Genomic DNA, 19,740 nt, shown 5'->3' on the forward strand with positions numbered 1-19,740 from the left:
CTGAGGTCGCTTACAAATGCGCCGCTACCTGAAGACTAAGTTGAAATGCCTCGGATTACTATGTCTCCCTGGTCTCCCTTCGAACACGACAAGGCATAACATTGCTGTTACCACCATTGGTGGTGGTGTCGCCGGAGTCGAACCATAAAGGTTTCTACCACCTTCAAATCGGTAACGTTACGGAAGATTTAAATACTTGCCACGGCTCGTGTCTGACACGTGCAATGTCTGAATGTATAACTCCTCCATAAAAAGCAATCCTACTATTCAGTTGTAGATTCAATCTTGGGGGCAAACAAACGGATTAGGTTGGCATTTAAGATTCAATTAGTCCGGATAGATTGATATGAATTAATGAATAGCATACGTAAGATCAGTTCTATTCATCTTTAATTTATTTTTATAATATACGAGTAGCAGATGAGCATTTAGTCCAAAGTCATGATAAGTGGCTACTGCCGCCCATGGACATCTGTCATCAACGGCAAATAAGATTAGATATCTACTTGAGGTTGACTACCGATACGCTGTTGACTAAGTTGGATACGTCGAAATAGGATTGACGGTCGTGCCTTCGGAGTTGAACTAGGAAGGATTCAACCACCTAAAATAAAACTTTACTCCGAAACAAAAATAACAAAAGCACTTCTCAAGATGCATTTAATAATACAATTACTCGTATCTACACTAATATTATAAAGAGGAAAACTTTGTTTGTTTGTTTGGTTGTAATGAATAGGCTCAAGAACTACTGGAGCAATTTTAAAATTCTTTTACCATTCGAAACTACATTATCCACGAGTAACATAGGCTATATTTTATATGAAATATATTTGATAAATAGATTTTCAGGCGGTACAAAGTTTGCCGGGTAGCTAGTTATTTATAAGAAAATACATATCAATAAATTACACATGTTCTACAAACATAATTTAATAATTAGGTACTTAATATACCATCCAAAACTACCCCTACTGGCATAGTGCCCAGAAAGTTGGCAATACTTTCTCGTTATAAAGAGGCTAACTATTGAGTCGAAAATGTGCCCAAATATTTAATTATAGGTACATAAAATTATTTATAAATAATAGTTTGTCTTTTATTTCAAAATATCTGATTTCGAAGTTCGAACGCGATAATGTTGCCAGTTTTACTATTAAATCTCAGTAGGTTTTATATCATTAAAATATATTTTCTGTCTTAATTTTTTAAATCATAAAAAAATAAATTAATATTGATGTAATATGTTTAAAGATAAGTTTGAAACAATTTAAACTTTGTTAAATGATAGGTAAGTACATTTAAAATAATTTGCACAGGTTTACCAAGAAAAATATTATTGTATATTTTGTATACCTACAGTCCTACACATATTGTTTCTACAGTCAGTTTAGACAAAAAAATAGTTTACTTGTTCGCTTTACGTTTGGTTCAGGGGGGGCACACTTCCATACAAAATGACTTTTTGTGTAGATACTAGCGCCACGTAACGACTCGCCCCGGAAGCTTCAAATTAAAATGGCGACGGAGTGACAGTTAACCGTCAAAATGATGTGTCTGTTGTCAAATGTCCGCAACTTCGTTAGTCGTTTCTAATTTAAATAGTTGTTTTTGCACTTTAGAGAGACACCGTTGCGACAACTGTACATATTTGATACCTCCCACGTAAGTTGTATCTTTAACATCAACTGTAAAGGAGCGTGATTCGAAGATTCACATCGTCACAAATTTTTGTATCTTTCTGAAATTTTATAAAGTATGTAAATGGAGTTTTGTTCTTGTATCAAAATTGAGAAGGAAAAAAGTATAATGCAAATGTGAATCTTTGGAACACAATCATTTATAGTTTTTGAGATACAACTTCGTGTTTTGGAGATACAACTTATAATTTACCTAATTTTAATACATATAATGAATAATGAATATATAATAGGTATCTATAGATATGTATGTAAAACCCATGAGTAGTTCTGGGGCAGGCCACTAGGGGCGCTTTAGGGGAGACAAAAAATATATAGAGTTTCCTCTCTATAACAAGTATATAATAATACTCTATGGTTTGGTTTAAATATGAGAATATATTAAAAAAGTATACATCATGACTCGGGGTATTTCTTCCGAAAGGTATTCATAATTTAAACTTTAACCTACCCACTTGATAGCGTAAAGTTATTGTAATGTCATTTTAAAATTTCAATCCCTGTTTATTTTTAGAAACACATTATATAATTAATAACTTTTAGTTTTTGAGTTCAGCGACATTTTGGACCTTGATATTAAAAACGTAATTTAGAAAATAATTGCTTCTTCATCGTTTCACTTTATTTCTAGATTTTTAAATATAATTGAACAGTAAAAATAGAAATAAATAAATTATTCAAAAATAATTATATCTCACTTTAAAATTAGGTCAACATTAGACATGACGAGATATAAATCTGAAATACCTATGTTATGACAGATTAAAGATAGAAAAATATGGAACTTAGTTGAATTAGCAATCGAGCATAATTTAATGATAAGCGATCACTGCCATTCACAAACCTGAAGTAGGATTATATTCCTACGAGCTTTTGCCCGCGGCTTCGCTCGCGTTACGACGTAATATTTTCATCCCCTATTTTATGCCCTTGGGGGTAGAATTGATCAAAATCCTTTCTTAGCGGATGCCTACGTCATAACATCTACCTGCATGCCAAATTTCAGCCCGATCCGTCCAGTGGTTTGGGCTGTGCGTTGATAGATCACTATGTCAGTCAGTCACCTTTGAGATATATATATTTAGATAACCAGAACACAGCGGCGCCTAATACTGGTGTTATACCACAAATAGAATTACCTATTTATGCGTACTGGGGAATGTACTCAGCGTAATATCAATTTTCCGTGTAACGTAACAGGAAATTATGGCTGAAAGAGCTTTGAAGGACCTATTATGCGGGTAAATGGCAACGAAGGGCCCGTACATCGGCTGATCGATTACCTACAATGAGCTGTTACGCGGTTTTTACAATATACTCCCTCATGAAAATGAATTGAAGGTAAGAAACTTTACATTATAATAATAACACACCAACTAAAGTAAAAATACGAATATTTTTAACATTCGTGTTACTATTGCAAAGATGCAAATTGCTATTGCAAATAAACATGTACTCCACCTTATTGAAGGTAGTCACACCCATGGACCAAAGATAAGATAGGAGTTGTAAGTGAGATCAGATAGATACTTTGCTAACCCTGATGACTAAGAACATTTTACCTAAGTATGTTTCTTACTACATCCTTCAAACCACGGCAGCCTTTAACATTGCTGTTATTAGATAGAGAGGTATATTATCCTATCTAGGATTGATAATGGAAGTCCATGGGCAGTCGCCTCTCAGCATCAGGAATAGTCCGCGTAAAACTGCTAGTCCGCTCTGAATATAGAAATGGATCGCGTCGCCATAGCAAATTGTATGACTACACCTGCTCGCAACAACTTTCGAGCGGACTAGCAGTTTGGCGCGGACTATACACAGGATGCTCATTTTTACTTCTACAATAAAGTACCTCGTCAAACTATTTCACTAACTCTTCATAATCGAAATACTCCATGCATAAACAGGGTTTAAGTACCAATATCCAAGTAAATACCTTCAAAGTACTCCAACCCATTCGCAGATCGATTAGTGGCAGCGGGTGGCGATTAGCCGCGATTAGCTTTTACGATCTGACACTAATACCATTTTATCGCTCTAATATAAAGCTCCAGGCAACTAATATAGATTTCCGTCCATTTTCCTGTACTTTTATTAAGATTTTATTCGCAAATGGTACAGTACTCGGGTTATATTATGTATGGTTGTTACATTATAATATGGATTATTATTACATTTACAACACGGAACTTTGTGCGTAATTAAATAGCAACCACAGTTTTAACGTTTACTTATTTATTTATTCACAACTTACATTTAAAATTACAGGAAAAAAAACTTGGTAGCTTAAAAAGAACAACAATTAACGTTCAAATTACATAGGAAATAGAAACGTTCAAATTACATCAAATACATATAATATAAAAGAAAATTTCATTAAGTTAAATCAAATATTGATGTCATAAATAGCATTAAAAATATATAACTAATCATATATAAAAAATCTCTAGGATATAGATGATGGAGTTTGAAAAGCTATATCCTAGAGATTTTTTATATACGACTGGAGTAGCAAACGAGTGCGTCCAGTAAGTCCAGAACAGTACAGAACAATAAGTGGTCACTGTCGCTTAAGGATAACTTCGTTTAGAACTGGCGTACCATCTTAAGTCGATCACCGATACGTTACTACTCCTGAAGTTTAAAATAGCCTCATATGTAAATCAACTGGCATGCACACCTTTCTACCAAAATGCAGAACTTCTTCATGCTAGAAGTCATAAGATGGAACTATATGAACACAATAATTTCAATATAATTCAATACAAAAACACCGTTCAAAAGATAACATAGCTCTAAAGTTTTATGATTTATTTCAGCATGAAGTGAGTACTAAAATCCATTACCGAGATCTATCTCTGCTTTAGGTCTACTTTAAGTTCTCCCTGAAAAGACTTGACTCCATCTACCGTCAGAGATCCCGTAGTTCTACATCAACCTGAGGATGACCACCACGGGGGTTTAATGGGTAAACTTCCCACTTAATCCAGTGATGCTGCTATGACACTGAGTACCCTGTGAACGTTTCCCGCGTCACAGTAAAAAGGTATGTACCTTGTGATTTCTTATTTAAAATTTTACCCATGTACAGGACAGATGGGTTTATTGCAACGTGAGAAAAACAATAAAACCTACAATAAAATAAACGTCTAATCTTATCGCTAGTGATATTAACGCTGTTTAATGATTAGCTATACTTATGACCGTTAAAATTTAATTGATCGTATCGTAAAGTGTGCTTCGTCTTTACTTCCAAACAACCATTTACCATGTGCGTCATTTACTGCTAAAGTTATGTTATTAATCACCGCGGAAATATTATGATAAGGATAACGAGCGTCTCTTACCGATTATTACTTTCCAACTAACGACACAGTCTTTTGTTTACTTAGGGAGGTAACACACGAGCGACAGCTTACGTCGACGGCCGTCGTCGGTAGCAGATGAGCATGCAGTGTACTTTTTTTTTCTTTTTTTTTATAATATAAGAGTAGCAGACGAGCATGCAGTCCACCTGATGGTAAGTGGCTACTGCCGCCCATGGACATCTGTAATCAACCCCAGATAGAATTAGATATTCCTATCTGAGGTCGGCCACTGATGCGCCGCTACTCCTGAGGACTAAGCTGGAACGCCTCGGAAAAGTCTGTTTCCCTTACCACAGCCTTCAAACCGAAACACAGCAGCGCCTAACACTGCTGTTATTAGGTAGAAATAGGTGTGGCGGTGGTGCCGCCGGAGTCGAACCACAAAGGGTTCTACCACCTTCAGCTAAGCTTCTATGGTAAGTGGCAACTGCCGTCGGCCACAGCCGCTACCCCTGAAGACTAAGCTGGAAGGTCTCGGAAAAGTATGTCTCCATTACCACACCTTTCAAACCAGAACATAGCAGCACTTGACAGTGCTGAAATAGGTGTAACGGTGGTACCGGAGTCGAACCACAAAGGGTTCCACCTATACCTATACCACCTATTAGGTGTTACCACACTTTAAAAGTGTGTTAGCTCACCGATGCTCCTGTGTTACCTTCCTTAAATAGCATATTGGTTTATTCAACTTTTTTAACCAAAATATCTATTGTACTATATTCAGATATGTATATTTACATAGATTATTTAAATAAAACACCCTTTTCTTGATCCCTGTAGCGTCCTTTTTGGTGAAGGTCACTTCAGAAACGGTTCGTCCCGCCAGACTAGAAATAAACGTCAATATCTCATAAAAAATGAATTTATAGAACGTCTTTTAGGAAATTTGATAGCTATTTATTATATCTGCATTATTAACAGTACACAAGGATCCAAAAATTATCTCAGATTAAAACCAGCGACCTAAAGTTCATACATTTCGGCTCAACACATATGTGTACGTATCTACCTGATGCGAGCGGCCTGTATGTGATGCCAATTAAGGCGACATCGCTGCTCACCCCCGACCAAACGACGCGCCGCAAAAACACCATCAACCAACACGAAATCGCAACCGAATTTCGGAGACAATTACAACTTTTTATCCCACATTGTCCTGCAATTTCAAATTTAGAAAACGTGCGCCGGCATTTTGTTTTGGTCCCCAAATAAGTCTTTTTTAGTGATTCTTGATATAATACTAGGGATTTGGGTTTTGAGATGTAGTTGATAATTTTGAGTAGTAACAAAGACGTCATACGCGATGCATGAAGTTATTGAGATGATAGAAATTTCTGAGTTTAATAGACGAATTATACGCTCAAAAACATCTGAACTAAATAAAATAAAATAAAATGACTAAATACTAAGTATTGTTGTTTCTTACACGAGTAAGAAAGCAAAAAGTAAAACTATAAGGTTTATAAACCAGATGCATATATTACATCAAAAATAGAAAGCCCTGAACTCGTTCACCCTATGAACTTCATATCATTGTGCTAATAATTATAATTACACTACTTATTACATTTTATCCGTTATAAGTGTTCCTTTTTAGTTCCTTAGCAAGAATCTTAATAAACGTATTTATATCTAATTTAAATGTATACATAAGTTCTCCTCAACCATTAACACCGCAGTATGATGAATGGCACAATATAAGGCATAACTTATTCCTATATAATTTAATGGCACTCCTGCGCAGACAGCGCGTCACAAAAACGTCAGACAACAGAAAATCGCAGCCGAATTGCGCAGACGCAGCTTTTTGTCCCACATTGTACTGCGATACCAATTTTACAAAAGTATAAGTATACCGTTGAATCATTATTTTTGCGTCGGTTGATGCACTTTTAATTTACGTCACTAATTATTTTGTTGCATACTCCTAAAATAAATTAAACTAATAAATAGTATGTTACAATAGTTTTAACATTCAAAGTTATCATTAAAAAATTAAAAGTTTTGGAATAAGGATGAAATATTTATAATTAATGTCATATTTGAAATTTGCGAATTACTTGTCGGTATGATCGCTAAGGAAGGTAAAATTTATTGAAAAAAAGTTTCATGTAAAAGCATAACAAATTAAAACATAATTAGAGGTTACAGCGCTTGCCTCATTACAAATATGGATTACATCACTATAAATAAAACCTGCGGGAACCACTCTACCTTTATTTAGACGCCGGCCGGTAGCGTTATGCAGAACACGTTTCTAGCGATGCTGTTGCATGCATTTCAAGATTTCAACCCGGTGGAGAACCGTACGGACCAATTAGAGGAAATGTTTTCAATAAAATATATATTTACGTGATTCAGCTTTTAATGTGTAGAAGTAGACTTTAAACAAGTCAAGTTTGCTTATAATATTAGCATTTAAATGTCATAAATAGTATGTACATTTCGGGTTTTAACGTTGGTTGGTTCGGATAACAAGCAAGACCTGCTTTTTCATGCGAGGCTTATATCAAAAATATTATTAGTTATTATGATAAGGGCAATATTGGTCCAGCATGGTAGAATGCTATATATCCATGAGAAACACAAATTTAATGAAAACAATCGAGTGTGTTCTAATAATAAAATAGTAATAAAATAGTTTTATTAACTACAAATCATATAAAATAATATATGCTTAATCTGCGTGCGCTATTGTGTTTCATATCTCAAACGCTCGTTACGATGTGGAACTTTAATTATAATTAGAACCACTAAAAAGCCACGGAAGGCCAAAAATATACATAGAGCTAAATTGATCAGTATAAATGAAACCGACATTAGAATTGGATTCTTCCAATTGCCGCTGTCAAGTGTCTTTCTCAAAAATATACATTCCAAATCATACTTACTGTATGCAAAGAATACTCATGTAGAGCTTTTAACTTTTAACTCAGCTCGAGGAGAGTCGGGAGTGAAAAAGGAAACTTTTGCAAGAAATCTCAAGAGTTAGCAACTTAGTTGAACGCTGCCTTCAGAAACTTAAGATAAACGTTCCTATAAGAACAATGTTATTTCCATTTTTGTTTTTTTCTTGTTTTTGTTTACAGTAAACGTTTTTAAAAGTTGTTTAGTAATTAAAGTAATAAACGATCGATGCCAATCCATTCGATGTGAAGATATCGTCCATGGATATCTGATTGCAATCTAAACATACCTAATCGATTCCCATTTGTTGCCTTCGAAATGTTAAAATGTCTCTTGCAGGTAAGTTTGCCTTACCACACCCTTCAAGCCAGAACACACTACCATCATCTACTGCTATAGGACATCATAAGCTGTTGAACCACGAGGAGTTCCCCCACCTTCCGTATTTATGTTCACATTATCTTTTACGTCAAACCGATCAAAATTTACGAGCCGATTGTGACTTCCCCCTGGAGTTATTTTATACACATATTAAGCGGAAATATTTGGATTTTTCCTTTTACGACCCCAGTTAATGCCCGCGGCAATTTCACGCGTACAATCCATTGAAATACTGATTACAATTTGTTTATCCGCCGCAGTATACGTTTCGCTGCTTTCATGTAGTTTACAACTGTGGCGGACCGCGAATTCTTTATTACATCACATCACTTACGACACTTAGTACACAATTTGTAACCCTTGTTTTCGTTGTTTATGTTTATTCTTTTGCCTTTTTGTGTATTTAAATTAGCGAGTCTTGCAGATTTTTTTTTTTTCAAATAGAAGTAGACTCGTACTTCAAGTCAGCCACAGACGCGTTGAAGAGACAGGCCAAACAGCGCTTAACACAGTAAACGGAAATACAGTAAGTTGTTAAAAAAATATATAATAACTGTAAGTTAGTTAAGAAATACAGAAGACGTTCTACTTGAAGATGATCGTAGATGGGTTGCCGCACTGCAGGGCTTATTTAGAATTACCACCTACCTTACAACGTTTAAGATAAATGTCAATTAGGATGTGTATTCTATTCTGCTTTGAATTCATTTTATATGATCTGTTGAGATTATTAAACTGCTCGGATCATGTATCAGAATTGGAAGGTTCAAGTTACCAAAAATGGACTGGCCCGACTTATAAAGAATCATTAACACTTCAATAATATTTTAAGTAATGCGTAGTATCGTAAGAGGTTCTATGGGTGGAGAGTATAAGAGTTTTTATTAAAGTGCCAATTACTTCATTATGTATTCACTAAACGCCTAGTTGTTAAAACTCGTCTTCTCAATCAGGGGTCCGAGGTTCGAGTCCCAGACACGCACGTCTGAAATTTCAAAGTTATCTGCGAATTAAAAATTAATGATATTGTCTATATCGGTGAACGATATAGAAATAACGATATATTAATTATATTGATATTATTAAACATCGTCAACAAACCTATACGTCAAAAAGTTCTCAAAGGTGTGAGAAGTCTGTCAATTTGCATTTGCCCGGCGCGGTCAAGTAGCTATTTATTAATCTGTGGCGCGGTAACGCCTAAACCACAGATGAATAAATAGTTACTACGTAACCTAAACCCTCCATCTGAGAGGATGCCCGCGCCCAGCAATGGGACTATAATCGCTCCATGACGTATTTATTAAACGTAAATTGTCGGATAAGGTAACTTAGTCACTATTCTGCTTAGTATTTCTAGTCTAGTTATGGCTAGAATATGTACCTATATTTAAATATATCGATGACATCGTTAATTGATTATTATTGATACATTTAATTTTATTATAGTATAATTTATTTCCATTTAAACAAACAACCTTCTAGAAATAGTAGTCAAGGTCGTATATGCTAAAAAATTACTGTAACACATTATTTAAGTAATTGCAAATAAGTACCTACTGATATAGTACCGACTATTAGGCTTATCATGTACACTTTATTGTCAAAAATAAGCAAAGTGAATCATATAGACATTTACAAGCTTATATACGAAGCATAATTGATTTAATAAGCCCACCAAGATTATTAAGAACAAGTGTATGACGCAAAATTATGAATAGGAAGGAGCAAGTTCGCAAAAAGGGGCTTTGAAGCGGTCGCCTTTTGTGCCGTCGTTATCACGTCGTCAATATTCGTCAAATTAACATTAATGCAGACGGGGTCGTTGACCGCGCGAGCGTGGGAGCGTCGCGGGCGCAGTTTTTGCACTACCCGCTACGCTGCGCAGGTAGCCGCACCCGAAATTTGTATGGTGTACACACTGTTTGGTTTTTTTTTTTGGTTTTCGTTTGGTTTTCGTATTGTCAAGCTTTATTGATGTTTTATTTGCGGCAGTGACGATTATGGGTTGTGGTGGAGATAAATGTAATGTAACATGTAACACATATGTATGTTAAGGAAAATATCGCGCAGTTTGCTCTGTAATAGGATCTCATACACATACATAATACAGGACACTTTTGGTTTTCTACATTATATTTCGAAGTATAATGCAACATTGCTCGCCGAGTGCAGATGAATAAGCGCGAATATATGAATAACTAAGTCGAGTGTATTCGGTAATCACCAAGAATACTCGTTTTTTCTCCGGAAGGTTCTTAGCGCTAATCAAAGGATTATAATATTTTCGTGGCGGCGAATACATACTAATCATTTTGTAGAAAGCTATTTGTGGATAATCTAAATAATTATATTGTTCAACACTTTATACTCTGCAGCCCGTACCTAACCTACTACCCCAAAATTACCCACATATATCAGTTAAGTAATCGACATGACTGGTATTAATATAATTGTCATAATAAATATAATGTTGTAAAACTAAATCATCAAAAAATATATATAAATACTAAAATATTATTCGACGATTAAGACTACAAAAGCAATGTAAATCCCTGCTTAATAATGTTCATATTTTTTACGAATATTTGCAGCTGATAAATATGTAAATGAGCCTCATTAGTAAAGCATATTGTAATTTTATCGTTAATATATCATGTAATATACGACATAATAAAAAATAGAGTGACGTGATCTTTAGGATTCATATACTTGATTACCACACTAAATCATAAAGCGACGAAAAAATTGAGCTCTCAAATTGAAAATGTCAAGTGTAAAGGCTACTTTACACATTCGTTTGTATATAATTCACTGCATGATACGTAATACAGTCAATTATAACATATAAGACATGATTTCTTTAAGCTACAAATATTATTTTTATATATGTTAGTAAATGTTTACCCAATAACAGCAGTGTTAAGCGCTGCTGTGTGTTTTAAGGATGTGGTAAGGGAGACATAGTTTTCCGAGGCGTTCCAGCTTAGTCCTCAGGGGTAGCGGCGCATCTGTGGCCGACCTCAGGTAGGTATATCTCTATCGGAGGTGGATTACAGATGTCCATGGGCGACAGTACCCACTTACCATCAGGTGGACTGCATGCTCGTCTGATACCTTTATATTATAAAAAAAAACCAATACCTACTTCAAATTATCCCACCGACAACTAGACATACATTTTTCAAATTATCAAATTGAAATTCGTTTTATAGTATTTGACCCATAATTTGCATATTAATATGCAGTCTATCCAATAATTACAGATCAAAATCACCTATGAACATTTAAACTAACTTGTAATAGAAACTAAGTGATCTGAAATTAATAAACTATAAAGTTTGAGGACTTAGATGAAATGGCTCAGTAGCAGTGGCTATTTAGCATCAATACGTCACTACTGCGGAATTTATCTTTGCCTCCTTTATTTTCTTATATTTTTTCTAAACATGCTTATGTACCTATAATGAAGTTTTTAACGCTTTTTCGTCCTCATAGCGCACAAAATATTATGTATTTTTTTTTAATTATCCACTTTTACTGAGTTAGGTTTAACCTGAATGTGATATGAGTAGGTGGGCTCTGCAATTACTGCCGGTAAGGACGCGCCAGGTAAATCGTTTTGAATAGGATTCCATTTTGCGGACTTTCTGTACGAGAGTAATTTCATCTACGTCGCCTAAGCCCTAAAAGGAAAACCTATATGTTTATGTTAGTTTATATGGATACCTAAAGGCACTAAAGTATAGACACCGAAATCTATATATAAAATAAAGTCGTGTTAGTTACACTATTTATAACTCAAGAACGGCTGAACCGATTTGGCTGAAAATTGGTGGAGAAGTAGCTTAGAACCAAGAGACGGACATACTTTTATCCCATTCGACCGCATTTCCGTGAAGTCAATATAAAACGTGATATAAACGGACCTGACATGGGTCCGTTTATATCGTTTATACCGTTTATATCGTAGGGGAAATAGCGTTTTGGTTAGCGTTTATTTTTTTAGGCAAATTTGAAAGACCATTTAGTCTTTAGATTTCTTTGAAATCGCTGGGCACGGCTACTTAGTAATGAAATTAAATGAAATTAAATATATTTATTTTGTATAGGCCAACGGCGGCACTTACAAATTGTCAGTTATTGTTAAAATTGTTAAAATATTTTCTTAAACTACTACCTGATCGGAACGCGACCTCTACTGAGAAGATCCGGTAAGAAACAGTGTGTTTGTCTTGTATTTTTTTTTAATAATAATCATTCTCTTTTTCCCTTTTATTTTTAAACGCCATCATTTTTACGTATAATTATTAAAGCATTAGCTCCAGTTGAATAGAAGAAAAGTTGAACTTTGTAGCAAATGTTTAGCGTAACGATATATTATTTAATACATTGAAATAAATAAGAAATTGAATTATTTAAAAAGCTTTAGCTTAAGCTAATGAAAATTGAAATTAACGATTTTTGTTTCCAAAAATCTACAAATTAAACAACGTTGTTATCTTATTGTTATAAAAATTTAAGTCTCCTAACTAGAGATATTTTTCAATAAAAAAAATACAGTCGAAAATACAGTCTGTTAAAAATAAAGAAAATCAAGAAGAACTGACAATCTTTCTTCAAGAGAGTAGAGTTTGTCTAAAAATGGATTCAATGATTTTGATATCAAGAAACTATAAAAACCAAATGAAATTAATTAACTTAACAATGAAATGTACTTTGTGTACTTTTCATCCCTTATATACAGGGTGAATTTTTAAAACGGGCCTTCAGGGCCAAATCCGAAACGATATGGATTAGCGAAAAATGCTGAAAGGAGTTACGAGGCCGATTTTGATAAAAACTAAAACCGCATCATTAGTTTTTTAAAATATCTTTTTCCCTAGCCGGGAATCGAACGAGTTCATTTTTAAAAAAATTACACCCTCTATATTATTCCACCATCTGATAGTGTCGCTTATAAGGATCAAATTCTGGGAAGTAATGTTATGTGACAAATTAAAGGAAAAGGAAAATTTTGAAGAAAATAAATATTTTTCCATACATTGCCATACTAATCCTTAAGGATTATACATAACAAATGATTTATGTGTAATTCTTTAGAAACATACGTAAATCATACCATTCAAGAATTTGTTGGTTAATCAACTAATTATTCGATGTTATAACCGTGACATACGGCTTAGTATGAGAAAGTAATAGTTTGGCAAGTAAATTACCGCCGTTTTTAGGATTTATTTTTTAATAAAAATAGATAAGTGATTAAATAGTAAATTGTTATTGTTTGTTGTTTATAACTAGAGACCGGATAATATGCATTTGCATATTTGCATATGCATTTGCATATTTAAGCGATTTTCAAGGCTAATAACATATTTTTACTAATATCTAGTGATGATGCATATTATTGCTATAATTTACAGTAGGTATTTTTCGAGCGTAGCGCACTCGGCAGTCGCGCGTATTTTGTTTTGATAGGTACTCAAAAAATGAAAGAGACAAATGATCGCGCCGCCGCGCGCTCGCCTACCGCGCTACTCCCACCTATTATGCATGTCATTATTACTTTGATTGTTGACACGCTCGTTCTCGGATAATTCACCTGCAGTTAAAAGTTTTTGTGTGTGTACAATGCCTCCCGAAAAAAAAAGTGTGTCTTCGTGGATAAGTGAATTTCCTGGAACATTTACGTACGACGGAAATGTTTTATATTGTCGAGTTTGCGAGAAAAACATTTCGTGCACTAAAAAGTTTCAAATAGACCAACATGTCAAGACAAGTGTTCACGTCGCAGGATTGCAGAAAAAAGGTCCACGACAACAGCTTATAACCGCTTCTGCTTCTAGCTCGAAATATAAACAAAACAACCAGTTTAGCATGGATTTATGTGAAGCATTGCTTGCAAGTAATATTCCTCTCTATAAACTAAAAAATTCTACTCTCAATCACTTTCTGCGAAAATATTGCTTAACCGATTCGTTGCGGATGGCACGGCTACCGTGCCATGATAATTTCTTTCGTGTGGCGTTAGGCACGAGAACCGTGTCATGTTGAAATTGATGGTAACTCCTTCAAATTAAGTTTTAGGGAGATCTACCCAGAACAAAACTATATTAATTTTTCACGTGAATCAAGCTAGTAGCCTTCGTTTCTGGATATTATACGATTTTAAGAGTCATAGGGGTAATCAACCTTTTTGAAAATTGACACGTGCAAAGCTAGACGGATCGCAATTTTTTTATAAATTGTTAAAATTCTGCACTATTTTAAACCACAAACAGTTCACACAAACATGTCATACGTTGAAATATTCCACAAATTGTATTAAATCGCTCCTACCTACAATTCTTAAACGTTATTAATAATGTTCCTATGCTTGATGTATAATTATTTTAAAATCAAAATGTATTTTCCTATGTAAGTGAGTCGTACTCTTTTCGGAAAATAAATATCTTAAACCATAAACAGGATTTATGATCATAAGTTATGGAAAAGTACCACGCTGTTTTAATTTTCGGGTCAATATGGCTTATATGAGTCTTGATGCTACGAAAGAGAATCGCATTTGCCATAAATCGTTTTTTTTTCGAAAAAGATAAAAGATCACTACCTGCTTTAAACAATGGACGATCCCGGTCGGGAAAAATCAAAACAATTTTTTTAGACCTAAAGGTTTAGCACACCTGTATTAAAAAAGCAACTTACCCTCCATTTCCAAAAATACACTTATTTTGCCCCTTTTTAACACTTGAAACAACGATCCTTGCCGTCCACGTTAGATTTCGAATGTAAACTAAGAGTTTTTAGGCTTAGAATCACGTAAAAATGACTAAAACACTGGTTTCTTTTCCGCATGGCTGAAGACACAGGAGCCGTGTCATTTAATCGTATGGCGCTTGGCACGGCAGCAGTGTCACGGTATTTTTGTTCAACGCCACAGCTAGAAGTTTGAAAATTTGACATCGCAATGAATCGGTTAAATCAAAATATACCAGACGAGTCAACATTGCGTAAAAAATATATACCAACAATTTATAAAAATGTTATGGAAGAAATACGTAATGAACTGAAGGAGAACCTTATTTGGATTTCAGCTGACGAAACTACCGACAGTTGTGGTCGTTATATAGCTAATTTAATTGTTGGTACATTGAAACTAGAACCTTCTCCTTCCTATTTGGTGGCCTGCAAAGAATTAGAAAAAACAAATCATTCTACGGTGGCCAGATTTGTGAACGAGTATAAAAAAAATATTTCCTGAATCATCTGCAGAAGAAAGAGTATTTATATTTCTTTCAGATGCTGCTCCCTATATGATCAAAGCAGCCAAGGCCCTCCAAGTATTTTATCCCAATTTGATTCATGTAACGTGTTTTACCCATGGAGTACATCGACTTGCTGAAGAAGTACGATCCACATTTGGGAATGTAAATAAACTGATTTCATCAACAAAAAAAGTGTTTCTTAAGGCACCTGCTCGTACTAAAGCCTACAAAGAAAAAATACCAAATGTTCCTCTCCCTCCCGAACCAATTGTAACCCGATGGGGGACATGGATAGAAGCTGTACTGTTTTACAATGAACATTTTGAGGCCATCCAAGGTGTGGTAAATGACTTTGACAGTGCCGAGTCAAGAGCAATTTGTGAGTCACAGACAGCTTTTAACGATTCTACCATAAAAAAAAACATAGCTGTAATTTGCACCAATTTTTCTCACATACCCGAAAGTATTAAAAAGCTTGAAACTCATGGTTTGGCATTGAATGAATCCATTCAAACAATGAATAAAATCCGCTACCTTAACTCCACGTTGCCAAGTACGTTGCCGCATAAACTTAAAGAAAAGTTTGAAAACATTTTGAACAATAATCCAGGCTTTGAACATCTGTGTCAAATTGATAGCTTTATTAATGGACCGACGGAAGTTTTGCCAGAAAATATAAGCGCTAACATAGCACCCAAGTTCAAATTCTGCCCAGTTACCTCAGTAGATGTGGAGCGATCATTTTCGACCTATAAAAATATTTTGAATGATCGAAGACATAATCTTACCACTGAACATTTGGAACAATACTTGATTGTTAATGTTTACAAAAATATTAAATAATGTTACATGTCTGCTGTATCGATTAACATCTATCAATGGATAGTTTTCTATAAATGTATGCTGATTTTTTAATAAAAAATATAAAACTTAATAGTTTTTTTATTTTATCAAATAACAATAAATTAAAAAGATACATACATAATAAAGTAAAACATAAGACAAGTATTTACTAACAAAATACTTAAATCTAAAGGAATAATATTTACAAAACAAAAAAAACTCATTTAATGTTGCATATTCTGTCAGTTTTCGTGCATATTTTAGGCATTTTTCATGCATATTTGCATGCATATTTCAAGCTTTTTATGTTGCATATTATCCGGTCTCTATTTATAACTATGTTTCAACAGTAAATATAATTTTCCATATCTCTTTGTTTAGTTATCACTCGGATTTGACTCGAAAAAGACATTCTCGCAAATTGTCAATTTTACATCTGTATTAAACGAAACTCCGCCCATAGCAAGTTAAATCTATTTTAATGGTCCTAAAAGTAACCTTAACTAAGTCGGACATAAAAATATAAATTCTTGAAGAACAAAACGTCCATTTCGAATGATTTGAAACATTGAGCCAAAAAATTGTTAATACGAGAAATGTTTAAATTGATGAATGGCGGGAACTTAACTGCCAAATGAATATCAAAAAGTATGTATTTTCTTAAAATTGAGGCTTTTCCTTTAGTTTGTCATTTATCATTACTTTCCAGATTTTGATCCTTATAAGCAACACTATCAGATAGTGAAATAATATAGAGGGTTCATTTTTTTTCAAAATGAACTCGTTCGATTCCCGGCTAGGGAAAAAGTTATTTTAAAAAAGTAATGATGCAGTTTTAGTTTTTATCAAAATCGGCCTCGTAACTCCTTTCAGCATTTTTAGGTAATCCTTATAGTTTCGGATTTGGCCCTGAAGGCCCGTTTTAAAAATTCACCCTGTATATACAGGGTGAATTTTATATTATTTTATTATTAATTTGGCAGTTAAGTTCCCGCCATTCATCAATTTAAACATTTTCGTGTATTGACATTTTTTTGGCTCAATGTTTCTAATCATTCGAAATGGACGTTTTGGTTCCCAATAATTTATATTTTTATATCTGCCTTAGCTATGGGCGGAGTTTCTTTTAATACAGATGTAAAGTTGACAATTTGCGAGAATTACTTTTTAGAGTCAAATCCGAGTGATTACTAAAAAAAGAGATATAGAAAATTATATTTAACGTTGAAACGAAGTTGTAAACAACAAACAATAAGAATTTACTACTTATTTAATCAGTTATCTATTTTCATTAAAAAATAAATCCTAAAAACGGCGGTAACTTATTTGCCAAACTATTACTTTCTCATACTAAGCCATATGTCATAGTTATAACATCGAATACTTACTGGATTAACCAACAAATTCTTCAATGGTATAACTTATGTATGTTTCTAAAGAATTATACATAAATCATTTGTTATGTATAATCCTTAAGGATTAGTATGCCAATGTATGGAAAAATACGTATTTTCTTCAAAATTTTCCTCTTCCTTTAATTTTTCACATAACATTACTTCCCAGAATTTGATCCTTATAAGCGACACTATCAAATAGTGGAATAATATAGAGGTGTATTTTTTTTTCAAAATGAACTCGTTCGATTCCCGGCTAAGGAAAAAATATTTTAAAAAAGTAATGATGCAGTTTTAGTTTTTATCAAAATCGGCCTCGTAACTCCTTTCAGCATTTTTCGCTAATCCTTATAGTTTCGGACTTGGCCCTGAAGGCCCGTTTTAAAAATTCACCCTGTATATATCTCATTCCCATATCATACGTATTTCCGCGGAGTAGCATCAATACACAACACAGATGCGCTCCAGCGGTTAGGATTCGCTCGGGTGCAATCTTTTCTCCCGTGAATGATCGCCTGTCTAGCCGCACACACCAATACAAACCTTGCTACTCGCTTTTATTGCTTAGCAAAACTAGAGAAACCATTACGTGATAGTGTGTGAATCGGTATAAATAAGTCTTTGAGCTTTAGACTTGAGACGTATGCTTTTACGTTTTTTTTAATTTCTTTTTTGTTCGTTTGAAGTATAATAAAGATAAAAAAAGAAAAAAGTATTATATTTTTTGAAAAAAAATCTATTAAGTTTGTTTTAAAGTATAATAATATAGGATAGATATATGACATCTTCAAAAGTTATTTATTAAACAAAAATAAAAGGTTTGAAAAATTAGGTGAGTTAAATAGATAATTTCACAAATGATTATTTACGAACAGACTATACTTGTCGCGCCAAATTGCAAGTCAGCTCTGAAGTTGTTGCGAGCAGGTGTAGTCATACAATTTGCCATGTCGACGCGATTCATTTCTATATTCAGAGCGTACTAGCAGTTTTAGGCGGACTATACACATTTTATTTTTGTAACATTCTAATTTTTATTCAAATGACAAAGAAATGTGTACGATGATTAATAGTTCTCATTAACTAAGTGGGTGTTATTTTAAATTTCAACCATTGTCCTCCTACACCAATCTCATTGTCCTGTTACCAATGTCATCTACTTAGCTCACCTTTAAAAATAAAAACAAAAACAGTTCAGGAACTTTGTGTCTGGTTTCACAACCAAGTTTTTTTATAACAATTGAAAAGCTTTATGTTACCATTTTTTATTTTTTTATTGACGAGGATTAATCACACAAAAATGGAACATATATACTTATGGTGTATTTTGACCACTCATTGATGGAGTAAGGTTTAAATGGAGTACGTTAGGAGAGAAAACATTTTATGACTGATTACTAGATCCAGATGCTTTTACTACTTCATTTGGTGACGCCGGTAAAGCGGCCCTCGCAATTTCAGACAAACTGTATTAGAGTAAAGCACCTGTCGTATTATCGGCGATTATTTGCTAACTTATTACTAGCACCACTTTCACCACTGGCATCTCGTATGTGGCATATTGGTATACAAATAAGTACAAGTAAATGTCACAGAGAAGTTTCAACTATGAGTGCCATCATATCCATTACAACAGAGTAGCTGTAAGTTGCTGGTGTAACCGTCGCATTTGAACCAGGAAGAGACTTACATATCACCTAAAAATAGTGCTCTAACATAGGTGTATAATTGTTAAATCAGTTACGATAAGTACCTACACAAGTAGAGTGACTATGAAAACTTCCTATGGTGACATCTTCGAGGTTTTAAATATCAAGCGCTTACGATATAATCTATAGCTAATCTTAATGTATCGCTTAGTTCACTCCTGGTTACTGGC

Source organism: Epargyreus clarus, unplaced genomic scaffold, assembly GCF_041222505.1.
Source record: "Epargyreus clarus isolate Ecla_fem2 unplaced genomic scaffold, WU_Ecla_fem_2.2 ptg000003l, whole genome shotgun sequence".
NCBI lineage: Eukaryota > Metazoa > Arthropoda > Insecta > Lepidoptera > Hesperiidae > Epargyreus > Epargyreus clarus.